Source organism: Coffea eugenioides, chromosome 4, assembly GCF_003713205.1.
Source record: "Coffea eugenioides isolate CCC68of chromosome 4, Ceug_1.0, whole genome shotgun sequence".
In the NCBI taxonomy this organism is placed as follows: Eukaryota; Viridiplantae; Streptophyta; class Magnoliopsida; order Gentianales; family Rubiaceae; genus Coffea; species Coffea eugenioides.
In genome coordinates, this window is record NC_040038.1 from 39,625,501 (window position 1) to 39,637,969 (window position 12,469).

At 34.3% G+C, this 12,469-nt stretch overlaps 1 pseudogene; it reads right to left on the bottom strand.

Moving 5' to 3' along the window:
- Positions 1–1,418: 1,418 nt before the first annotated feature.
- LOC113768382 lies at positions 1,419–10,977 on the bottom strand (annotated as a pseudogene).
- Positions 10,978–12,469: the final 1,492 nt, after the last annotated feature.

Sequence of the window (12,469 nt, forward strand, 5' to 3'; positions counted from 1 at the left end):
ACTAATACATTGATTTGCAATTCACATGCATTCACTTATACTGCTTAGTTGTCTTGTCTATACTTAAAGTTTTAAGATTAGTAAATAGATAATATGAATTTTAACTTATTTGATCACTTATACCTAGAATCCTTAGTCTATGATTTAAGGAACACATAAAAAGTGATTAATTTAAATTAGAATAAACCTTAGACTGTACAATGATTAGTGATAATATATGAATTTATAATTTACAATGATTAATAATAAGTAATATTAGTTACAAACTTACAAATTACAATGATTAATGATAAGTTATATTAGTTACAAGCTTATAATTTATTTCAAATCAAAATAAAACTTATTTACTTACATATGTTATTGTGAAAGTCAATACACTAATAAATTGATTTACAATTCATATGCATTCACTTACACTGTTTAGTTGTCTTATCTATACTTAAAATCTTAAGATTAGTCAATGATAATATGAATTTTTATGTTAAATATGTAATGTAAATTTAGAGCGCACTAATATTTGCAAATTACAGATTACGTATTCAAATATTCAAACATGAATGATGTATCAAATTACCAATATCTAAATTCTAATTACTAATTATGTTTATTGTTTAATATTTAGTATTATACATATATGTATTAATTATTATCTAATTCTAGTCATGTTACTCAAGTAAAAAATAATAAGTATTATAGTTATCATATATTGTTATGTATTACTATATATTTGTATTATTATAGTCATATAACTATTAACAAATACTAAAATAATATATTGTACATTATTATATATTATTATTATTATAAGTACATGATATGATGATAATACCATATACTAATTATTATTAATAGCATTTACCTGTATAATATAATAATATATTAGTAGTATAAACTAATAATAAATAGCATTTATCTATATATTATATAATTTTATATACCAATTTGGTATTCGAATACGATAATGCGGTACTCTATTTCAATTACCGAATTTGAATGCGAAATCGGTTATTACCAAATTCATAATCTCATTACCTATTTCATACCATATTAGAATTCGGTGAATTCAGTATGTACCGAATTTGTACCAAATTACCAAATACCCGATTTCAAATTACCGAATTGAATTTGAATTCGGTTATGAATTCGATATGAACCGGATTTGCTCACCCCTAATTGTGACGCGGCTCATCGGCGTCCTTCACATGGTAGAGAAGAATGGCTTGTTGAAGATCATTTTTCCGAGAATTGATTATGCAAATTGTTTCAGTCGGTTGAAGTTACAACTATTTTTTTGATTGTATGAGGGGATTTCCCGTTGACAAGACAAGCTCTTCTGTTAATCTGGTGCTAAAGATCAGTCAACTTTAACTTGCAAGTTTAACGATCTATACAGAAAGAGAGGGGGAAAAAACGTAATGTACAATTTCCTAATATAACTCTTTGATTAATTAAGAAAAGCAAATAGACAAAAATTACCGTATTTCTGCACAAAAGGAGATGAAAGAACAAAATGTACAAGCTTATATTAACAATATAACAAGTCAGGAAGAGACTCAAACTTTCCGCCGTTTGCATCTGGAACAGTTTCATTTGAATAAACTCCATCATGCATGTCAGAATTCTCTACTACTATCTACTTCTGTCAGCTGAACCAGGGAAAATATTCATCCTGGTGTTTTGGACCAAAAGGAGGCTTACCCACTTCCCCTGCTAGACTTTTCTTCAGAGTTTGGTCACATTTCAAACTTGAGTGCTGATTTTGAGGTCGGAAGCAATCTCTCCAGCTTCAACAGCCGATGCAGACTCTTTCTTGTCCGACCCAAAAAAGGAGCAACTCTGGAATGCATCCAGACTGCTAGCTATGAGGCGGTTCAAGCCACCAAGACTATCACTTAAAATCAGATCATCACTAGGATATCTACAGGAAGATATGTCCAAATCTAGTGCGCCTAAAGAATCAGGCTGCAAAATTGAAAGATGGAATGAGGGCATAGGTGCAAAAATCCTACAGCAGAAAAATTTCTGTAATATTACATAATTTTAGCAAATTTTCTCGTGTTCTTTCGAAATAAAATAACTAACTAAGTCTACTAGTTTGATATGAAAAAAAGCAAAAAAGACAACCATCTTTCCACTGGATTTATACGAGGCATTTGATTGAAACCAGGAGAAACACGAACTAGGAAAGCAAAGGGTCAAGAATGTACCCAGTAAATGTCAGTAAGCCCATTGAGATCCCTCTGAGAGTCATCGAAAGAATGTTGATCGGAATGACACTTATCCACAATGTCTCCATGCATGGGATCATCAGTTAAGGGTTCCTCAGGATCAGACTGCTAGGCCAACCAAAAATGGATATGTCATATCTTAACTCAAATTGCAAGAATTTGATACTAAGCAGGAAATAGATATTGCAAGAATATCTGTATGCAATTACCTCCTGTGCTTTACCAGATGCAGCTGAACTTGTACTGGTAATCTCTCTGGATGTCTCTGGAGGAGAAATTCTTGATGCATTTTGAAATTCTTCAGAGAAAACACTGTTCTTCTGAAACACAAAAGCATCACATGTTTCTTCACCATCCCATATAGAGGATGTATTAGTGTGAAGAGGTGGCTGCAAAGCAGATCGGCTTTGGCGTTTATATATATGAGCAGCAATTGCAGCATCAAAGGAGTCACAGCTAAATGGAATCTGCTGAAGGCAGTGAGAGTTCCTTAATTCAGTTGAATCAATGCAATTTACTTCTCCATTGTGAGATGCCTCAGTGAGCAGATCCCCAGTGCTTATGTTGGTTAGGCTATCAGCCCACTCCCCAGCTGACAAAGCAACAGTCTTGTGTGGCCTCAAGTCATCCTAAAAAAGCACAAATAGGAAATTAGATAGAATTGTAACAAAGGGACCAGCCATTCCTCAGACTTTGAGATGCGCGAAAAGTTATACATGGTATGAAGCAAAGAAAATCACCCATTTATTTCCAACAAAATATTACAGGCATATCATATTTTTATAGCAGACTATCTATTTCATGACTTCAATATTTTCTGACAGTTTGAGGCAGAAATAGGCAGCATTGCTATCACAAGTCCACAATGATAGACAACAGCTTTATGGCACTTTCAGCAAACCACAAAAGTATATTACCAAGTGTTACTTAATCTATACCTAACCCAAAAAAAAAAAATCACGGGTGGTCCAGACACAGTTAGAACAGCAATCACAACGAGGAAAAATATCGATCTATTACAGGCATACATAATTGTAATTTCAGGTAGTGCAAATTTCACTTGAGAACTAGATTAATATAGCACAATTGCAAGGCCAAGTTGACTGAAGCTTAAAGAGAGAAAGTTAAACAACAGAAACCTCCAGTGTGCTGAACATATTAGTTTAACATGTTCTGAAACTAGGAGCTAAAATGACGAATACTTTACCAGATTTTCCTCTTGTTCCACGACTCTGTCAGTTGTACTCTCTCTTCTGTTCAATACATGTGCTGCAGTATGATTAGAGGATCTGACTGTATTCACATCTGGACCTATGCCAGCACAACCAATGGTATCATTGGGCAATCTTGAAGGAGTCGAGGTGATCATTTTTGTAGCAGAGAGCAAGCCTTCATGGATACCTAAAAGGTTTTCTGCTTCCTGATAAGTAGGTGGACTCGATTTTGGTGTTGTATCCACAATCTGCTCATTCACAATAGATGTCTCCGTATGGTGCTGAGTAGGGCATGATAATGATGCTAGAGATGTTGCAGATCCAGGGTCAGCATGAGGAAACCAACCATATCTAAAGGAAAAGAAAAAATGATCATCATTGAAATCACTCTCTAGAATTTGTTCTCACAAGAAGAAAATTGGTTTTTTTTTTTTTTGGAAGAGAGGAGGGGGGGGGGGTGGGGGTGTGGGTAAGGGGAAATACACAAGCACCCCTTGTAGTTTAGTGAGTATAGACAAAACCATCCCACAGTTTGGAAACCTACACTTTAGCTCCTCTAAAGTGAAATGGTAAATTTTTTTTTTGTCACATTTAATAGTCTAATGCCAATAGTCAGCAATTTTATACGGAATAATGATGAAATTATCGGATTGCCATTTAAATTGAGGTAAAATTGAAATTATAAAAGAAAACTTGGGGTCAAAATTAAAATTCTGTTCTTTCCTATCTTCTTCAGTACATTCCTTTCTCACTCGTTGCTCCTTCCTCCCCTTTCCCCACCATCATCCTCCCTCTACTCTCCTGCCCTCTTAAAATTCACGTCCCATCCCTGTGACCAGAAGAATAGCCCAACTGCGCCATTCAACTTCCGCATATCCATGTTCCAACCAAATTCCCCAATCACCAGCAATGGGCAAATTTGGGTGGAGGCCAACGCAAGTCGACCATTGGATCATCATCAATTCCAGCACAAAAGGGGAAATCAAATAAATTATTTGAATCAATCTCTCAAAAGTAGGTGATGACACGTGGGAGAGCTACAGGAGGGAAAACTCTAATTGCTATCCTATTGTCACAAGTCAATTCAGTAATTTTGCCGGAAAAGGAAATGATAATTGCTAATAGAGCATATCCTCATTTATGCCAAAAAGAAAACTTTCTTGGGTTGAGCAGAGTAGCAAAGCAACCAAAATAGAAATGTATTCAGTTTGAGAACAACCTCTTTATTGATTGCTTCATTTGCTGTCCCCACAGGTATGCACCTTTAAGTTTTGAATATTTTAGCAATCCAACATCTTTAGAGAATCCAGATGTCATGTTTACAACAATCTTGCTGAAACATAAGAACATCCCATGATGGATTCTCTCTCTCTCTCTCTCTCTTTGGGGCTCTTATGTCTGGCTTCTACAGTGCTGGGAAAGCCACCGGGGAAGGGGAGGGTAGAGGTGGAGGCGAGAGGCTCTTTTCATACTATTAATTGACCTAATAATTGAATTACTAATTTAACCTTTACAGCTGTTAAACATAACAGAAAATTTAACATTTCATAACAGTATAAGCACACGGAGTTGGATTCTAGGTTTCCAAAAATGTGTACATTCGCCTAACCATACAGGATTCTTTTGTACTTTACCCCTTTTTTGATGCAACGGATCTTCTGTTCTATATCTGTGTCACTCTCTATCCCATTTTTTATTATATTATTATTTTTTCTTCATAAATATCATGTTTTAATTCTTTTTTGTTTTCTTAAGATCCAATAACTATTAATTCAGTAATACAAAAAATTTAACAAACTCAAAAAATCAAAATGCATAAAAAATGAGATTTTTTATGAATTTTCTGCTGTATTTTTTAATTTTCTATTATACATTGCTTTTTTGAAGTTGTTGTATTTATTTTTTACTGAATTAATAGTTATTGGATCTTAAGGAAACAAAAAAGAATTAAAACATGATGTTTATGAAGGAAAAATAGCAATATAATAAAAAGTGTCATAGAGAGTGGCACAGGGTGTGGGACAGAAGATCCGTTGCGCTTTTTTGGCCAGTTGGGGGGGTGGGGGGAGGATAGAGTACCTGAGGCGGAAAACTGGAGGGTTTCCAATTTGCGCATATACATCTGAAGCACTAAGAACTGAATCTTTAGCCCATTTGTGACAGCTAACCAGGTTCGCTGCTTGTACAAAGTATGGCAAGAGCATTAGTTCTCCAGATGCTATGCTTGACTGACCCCATTTGCGATTAAGATGTTCCAGTACAGAAGATATCTTCTTTCGTGTACTCAAAGTCAGCTCCAGGTATGGATTATGTTTATCCTGTGAAAGGATAAAAGCCAGATTTCAAGTTCTGAGTTATACAACTTCCCTTAGATTGGCACAAGAAAACACATAACTAAATAACCCACCATTTCCAAGGCTCTTCGGGTAGCTTCATCAACGGGGGAATAGCTGGAGCTTAAGTTTCATTGAACTCTGCATACTGTTTAGGATTGAGGGCATGTCTTTTCCACGGTAGTCAAAAGCATTTTGCACTGAGAAGTAATGAGCAAGTTCAGATAAAATCTGCAAGTTTACAAATAAGTCCTAATCCAATTAGCTTCAGAAAATCACACTGGCAACTCACCATGAGCATCCTCGACATGTTCAACCTCTCTATCTGTGGCAGTTCTCTCCAAATGTTCAGCAGCATCAGCAACCAAAGAAACCCCGGCAATAGCAGCCTTCTCCCATCTTTTATAGGCAGCTTTTGATGTAGCACCTGCAACAGATTACCACAAGATGAGCCAGAATGGTGATGACCATGCATCAAAACTTCTTAAAGAGCTTCAATCACTTAGGTGCAAAAAGAACAGAAGCCTGTCAACATAATTTACGGAGTCAATAGGATCAGTTAAAATCAAAGCCTATCATGGTAAATACCAAGTATGATTGCTTGATGCATACTTCACTACTCATAGAAAAATCAAAACAAGCAGCAGACTATTACCCCAAGTGAACACTTTTTTTTTTTTTTTCCTTTTTTTACACCCATTGCACTGAGGCTGCACCACCTCAGTTCACCTGTATCAACTCAAAGTACATTAATGGCCACACTTACAAGTCAGATCTACATTAAATTTTTGTTGTTACACCTGTATATGCAATTCAATCACCTGACAAAGATTCCAGCTTTTACGCTGAAGACTTTTCCCAAACAATAATCTTTCATAACTTCTATACTCAAAGCTGTGAAGTGCTACAATGCCAGGTAACAGATCTATGCGGCAACCACTCCACTCAAGGGCCTCACTTTCATATAATCATCAACTCACACCTTTAAAATACAACTAAAACCACATGAAAACGTGTAAATTCTTCATAGCTTTCTAAATTAACATCACAAGCATTTCCTAAAGGAGTTCTCATAGAATTTCGTACTACCTGTCAAATTCTTCAAAAGATTTACATGCAATTTCTACTGAACTACATTGTATCAACTAGTTCAGGAGCATTCTTCTGCCTGGTATACAACCTACCTTAAACTTTCTCTCTCTGTTATGCCATGATTGACTAAACTAATAATTCTACATCCTCTAAATGACAGCAGACTTTTCCCTGAATTGCTGTCCTATCCAACACAAAAGGAGAATTCGGGGAAAGACATTATGAAAATCTCTTTTTCTTGCGTTTAGGAAAAAAGAATCAGAACTTATTCTCCTAAAAATAGTTAAACTTGCACTTAAACCTCTTTGAAAGCTTTTAAATCCATGACGAATACAGCTTTTGGGATCATAAAACTAGGATAACATTGCTGGTAAAAAGAAGTCAAATTTATATTTGCAGTTAAATTAGCATCACTTAATTAATTTTTTAGCATAAAAAAAAAGATATCACCACAAGTAGGTTCGCCATTACATATTATAAACTTAAAATAAGCAGCTGCTCATATTCCATTCTTGTATTCCAACATCCTAAGCAACATTTAGAATCTTAAAAAAGGACACCCAAACAAGACTTCAATGATGAGATGCACCAAATATAATCTATCAATATCCTTTTCCTTTACAACTAGAATAAAACAGTTAAGACATCAAAATAAAAAGAAAAGAAAAACTGTTACATACTACAACATGCCAACCATAAAACTTGTGAAGTAAGTTACCTGTTTTGCGCTGATACCTAGCTGTTTTAAGAGCAGAGGGGCCTGATTTATAGTTGCCTCTGTTGATGCCTATATTTAGATGGCGGTGTATAGAGGATCCTTTCCCAATTCCAGGTTTTGGAATGTTTTGACTATCAATAAGAACGTCTTTGACCACGCGGCTTTCATGGCATGAAACTTTACCCTGGTTTGGGAGGCCAGTTGGAGCAGTTATAGAACTGTTTTCTCCCTGAGAAGCCCTCTTTCTGACATTCTTCTTCCTATCTTTCAAGAGTTGGGTTTCCTTCAAGAGAAAGTAGCTATAGTAACTAAATCAACAAAAAAGATCAAAACCAAATGTGCCCAAAATGGGCACCAGAAAGCTTTTTAAAAAAGATTATGGCTACAATTTGGTCCAGGCTTACCAAAGTCTCTACAAACAACTTGAATCTTCGGGGTTTCAGGTGAAGTTTTGATGCTTTGCAGCTGTACTTCTCAAGTAAAGATCACCTACAAACCAAAAAACCAAATTTATGAGATGTACATTTTGAATAAATTAGCATATGTAGACTCTTTCCAGACAAACCAAAAACCACTCAAGTACAACCATTCACATTTCGCTTGTCAAGCTGAATAGAAATAACCCCTCGGAAGAGTTACACTTTTACTACTTAGCATGAGGTAGATGAGGAGCTCGCTAAAGTGCACTTAATGATAAACAAGTTTTCCAACTTCTGACAGGTTGTGATTTTCTGCACACTGAGAGAGTGACAGAGGACCCAAGCTGAAATCTCATATTTCAGGGCAATTAAAAGTTAGTAGTACATCATTTTTAACATTTACCAACAAAATTCTTCCTGTACCATTCATGCTAAAAATAGTTCTGGCCAGTTTTTTGGGGGCAGAAGCATCTCATTCTTCAATTCCTTACTTTTTACCTTTCATTGCTTGGACAAGTTTTCCACAGCCTTATTCAATTAAAAGGAACAAAAAGACAGGTATGTAAATTACCTTCAAAATTTTGTTCTTGACAATACATACACCTCAGAACAGGTCACAAGTATGACACAACCAAAACTTCTCAACAAAATCATTGTGGTGACCATAAAAAACAAAAAAGCACGCTTCTCCTCTATGCACAGATGGTGCTCATCCTGAGTTTTACAAATTTCCAAATAAAATGACTCCTGACAACTTAATAGATGAATACTATCATGGCTTGTTGCATAGAGGACTCTAGCCTATACACTAAAGTAATTAAGCTAGAATGATAACAGAAAGCTTGAAACAGACAGAAGAAAGTTTAATTGAATATATAATTACCATCGAAGCATTGCAGCATTGGTATCCTTAGAGTTTTTGGCATCAAGGCAAAGTTCTGGACCCAGCAATTTGTTCATACGCCTTACAAGGCGATAGTAATAATGTCTGACCTAAAACCCCAATTTCAAGGAGAACGAGAATACAAGAAAAGTTAAATCATGATTTAGACATAAAAAAAAAAACAAGATACTAAGAGATAGAAACTCAAATATGAACAGTAAGTGCACCTGATCCTTTTGGTTTTACTCTGAACACGACAAGTTATTTTTCGAAGTTCTGTCAAAGAAAATATCATACTCATCATTATGTCAATAATTTCTGCAGGAATCTAACAAAACATATTGGGTTAATCAACATTAAAAATAAAAGTAGATTGCCTTGCCCACTTGTCGAAGAGCAGAGAAAAAACTTTCTTCCTCTTGATGGGTCCAAGCAGCCCATTGTCGTGTTGGCCTTTTTACTGAATTAGAAGATAGAATGCTCGTTAAAGTTCAATATCTCAAAGCATCAGTTATACAAGACAAATTTAGACATAAGTTGGTGAACATGGTCACACTCTCTTGAAGAAAGAGAAATAAACACACATAAAATTACTCAACAGATCAATTGCAAGAAAAAAGGATAATAGAACTTGCAAAGAATATGAAATTAGGAAATTAAGAAGAACGTTGAGGGAGCAGGCAAATCAAAATCAATGAAACAGGAAACTGAAAGATTACAACATGACTAAACAAAGATCTTTTTCTCTGCATGAAATTTCTTCGGAGAACATAATGCATTCAAGACACTTTAGTCACTATGGGACAAGAAATATGTTAAAACAGGAGCAGTTCATAGTATAAATGCCGTGTGTCTGAAATGTATGGAGCTAATAATGAAATGATTAAGCAACCAATCACATCACAAACCTGGCAGAGTTGAGGCATTTTTGTCTTGCAAGGATATGGTTGAACCAGGAATTCCTTCTCCTTTTACATGATTCTCGGGATGGAGGCATGAATTGCAATCCAAGGAGATCTGTGGCTCCATTTGCGTTTTTAAGGTCATCAGGGGAACACCCGAATTTAGTATTTTCCAGTTTTCAACATCACGTAAGCTAGTTCCTCAAAATCTGCATCAAAATATCAGCACACAAGAAGGAAATATTTGTGAGAATCAATACAAAATGATAGCTGATCAAAGTCAAGGCCATTGATATCTAGGTAAGTGAACTTACTAGCATAGATGAGTTATTTTGATAGACTGTATGTAAAACTCATCTTAGAATTTGTGGCATATTCAACCTTAATATCGACTTGACAGACTAGTTAATGGCATACGATACCAATAATAAAATTCTGTAACTTCAGTCAAATCCAAATGAATGACAGAATATTCCACACCAAATAATGCAATTGAACACCAACTAACACTTTTCTCATGTTGCATTATGCTGGGTAATTTGCAAAAGATGAAGTATGGATGTATGATTTTATGTGATCCATTTCTTACACAAAACATGATTCATTTAATAGTCAAAATTTGACTCAGCACAAGAAAAGCTACCCAAGAGTCCACAAAATTAGGTTAAACAACGTCAACAGCTCTCAACACACAAGACTTTTTCAATCAGGAAATTAACATTGGAACCACAACCATAACACATTTTAAGCTAAGATGACAGCCAAAGCAAAGAGTACTACGGCAGAAAATTTAATTGCAATACGGCCTTAAATTCCACATTACAAAAAGAAATAGAGCAAACCTTTTTCTTTTTTGAGAAATAGGACAAATTTGAATTAAAAGATTCGATTTAATTTTTAAAAAGTATTCAAAATAGATCACAAATTCAGCTCCCGAATCTCCAATAAAAGAAAACCAAAACCTCAGTATCACAGGCTAAGAACAAAAAACAAAGTAGGATTTAAGAAGAAACAGTAGCATAAGAATATGTAAAGCTATTCAACTAAGTATCTACTAATTAATCCCTAATCAAAATTGTAATACACACAGAGAAGGAATATTACCATAGATTTCCGCTGAAGTGAGAAATCAGTGTGCAGAAAAAACCCAATTGGAAGAAAACGGTAGGATTCCAGTGGCGGTGTAGGCAGGGCGGAGTTGATGATTGATGGCCAATAGAGATGAAGAAGCATTGAAAATTACGAATTAGGGCAAAGAATTTGGGGGAAAGGTCTGGAAAATTAAAGGCATGTTTGGTATTAGCATTTTTCTGTTTTTTCCAAAGCAATTTCTATGTACCTCACTCTCGTAGTCTCTGCTTACACAAGGACAAAATATGAACCTACGTGTTCTTACTTATCACTCTACAAAATCTTAGAAATAAGAAAAGGGGTAAATTACACTAACCCCCTTATAGTTTTGATAAAAATCACATACCTCCATTCTTGATTTTGAAATAGTAGGGTTTTTGCCTATCAAAATTTTCTTTGAAACTTCATTAATATGGTGGTTGTTTTACATTTTTAACCTTTAGCAAGAACAATTCATTTAGTTGGTTGACAACAAATGTCATTGGGAATTGTAAAAGGTTATTAGGATGTATGTGATACTTTATTTGGATAGGAGATTATCTAAAATATTATTTATATTAAGTACCATAGCACTTTTTATGATGTGATGTATATGAGATAAAAAAATCATTAAAAAGATAATAAGTTGATTTAAAAAATGTAATTGTGATGCTTTTTGTGGATTTGTATAGTTTGACCAACCTTTGATTTTAGTCATAGCATGAACAACTTAGATAAAAGCTTGTTTATTACTTACAAAATAAAAAATGTAAATACTATTTCTTTGTGAAATTTAGGACATGAAGTTTATTCTATGGGTTTTGCATGATCTTCAAAATTGTGAGTTTTGCATTTGTACATGACTGTGTAGTTGTATAATTTCTTCATACACATTTAGGCCCTATTTAATAAGCCAATTCAGCACTTAAATTTAATGAATTCAGATCTTAACATATTAAGATCATTTGATAATAAAAAATTGAACATCTAAATTAATTAAGTGGCACTGAATTTTCTAGACAAAACTTGCTCTCAAAATTAAGTAATAAACTATTCACTTATCACTGAATGTGATATGCACTCAAATGTATTAGATTTAATATTTAACAATTCAATAACTTGATAGATTTAGATTTCATATTTCAGATTTCAGTTATATCAAATGCACGCTTAGTTGGTGTAAATTATTCACAAACTATTTACAAGGTATTATCTAATATCAAATTTAAAGTAGAAATAAGTATTTGTAGTTTTCAAAAGGATTCAGATTTAATTTGAGAAATGAATCCCAAACATGATGGGAAATCTATCATCCTACCACAAAAGCAAAAGAAAAGATAATCTTGCCATCATCCTTTATAAATTCTGTGAAAAAAGAAACCTTGAGGGCGCTTTGGGACTGTAGGATTGAATTAATGGCCAGATTAATAGACTTCCGTTATGTAGTTAATGGTATGGGAAATGATTGATATTTACCTGGGAAGGTCCATTATTTCAAAATCAAATTGAGAAAACTACTAACAAAATGACTTTGATGGTTAGTCAGCTACTTTTTATTTTCCAATGACAA